Source organism: Priapulus caudatus, unplaced genomic scaffold (assembly GCF_000485595.1).
Source record: "Priapulus caudatus unplaced genomic scaffold, Priapulus_caudatus-5.0.1 Scaffold27, whole genome shotgun sequence".
NCBI classification, from domain to species: domain Eukaryota; kingdom Metazoa; phylum Priapulida; class Priapulimorpha; order Priapulimorphida; family Priapulidae; genus Priapulus; species Priapulus caudatus.
This window is the reverse complement of record NW_014577088.1, coordinates 16450-17549: the sequence shown is the minus strand read 5'-3', so window position 1 is coordinate 17549 and position 1100 is coordinate 16450. Positions and strand designations below refer to the sequence as shown.

General features: G+C 54.4%; 1 protein-coding gene across 1 annotated transcript in view; it reads right to left on the bottom strand.

Annotated features, from left to right (window-relative positions):
- The window catches only part of LOC106814637 (nucleoprotein TPR-like), a 7934-nt gene that overhangs the window by 2893 nt on the left and 3941 nt on the right, over nt 1-1100 (bottom strand). The gene's annotated exons all lie outside the window — the stretch shown is intronic.

Sequence of the window (1100 nt, the reverse complement as noted above, 5' to 3'; positions counted from 1 at the left end):
ACGTTGGGCCAACGGCTGTCTTCAGCTCATGCTAACGTTGGGCCAACGTCTTTTTGCTCAGCGTGCCATAGTTGGGCCCAACGGTGGGCCGACGTTGGCCCAACGTTGGCCCAACGTCATATTGCCAACGTTGGCCCAACGTCAGACAGCCAACGTTGATCCAACGTCTTATTGCTCAGCGTGCCAACGTTGGCCCAACGTCAGACAGCCAACGTTGATCCAACGTCTTATTGCTCAGCGTGCCAACGTTGGGCCCAACGTTGGCAGCCAACATTGGCCCAACGGTGGCCCGACGTTGGCCCAACGTCAGACAGCCAACGTTGATCCAACGTCTTTTTGCTCAGCGTGCCAACGTTGGTCCAACGTCATATTGACAACGTTGGCCCAACGGCTTTTTGCTCAGCGTGCCAACGTTGGCCCAACGTCATATTGACAACGTTGGCCCAACGGCTTTTTGCTCAGCGTGCCAACGTTCGCCCAACGTCATATTGACAACGTTGGCTCAACGTCAGACAGCCAACGTTGGCCCAACGGTTTTTTGCTCAACGTGCCAACGTTGGCCCAACGCCATATTGACAACCTTGGCCATGCTTTCGCTGAGCATGCCTGATCCCTCGGGTTTTCTCTCTCTGTGTCACACACACACAACATAAACACGCACACCTCTCTCTCTCACACACACACACACACGAACACACACACGCGCGCGCGCAAACACACACACACACAACACAAATACGCACACATCTCTCTCTCTCACACACACACACATACAAACGCGCACACCTCTCTCTCTCACACACACACACACACGAACACACACACGCGCGCGCGCAGACACACACACACACAACACAAATACGCACACATCTCTCTCTCTCACACACACACATACAAACGCGCACACCTCTCTCTCTCACACACACACACACACGAACACACACACGCGCGCGCGCAAAACACACACACAACACAAACACGCACACATCTCTCTCTCACACACACACATACAAACGCGCACACCTCTCTCTCTCACACACACACACACACACGCGCGCCCCCCTCTCTCTCTCTCTCTCTCTCTCTCTCTCTCTCTCTCT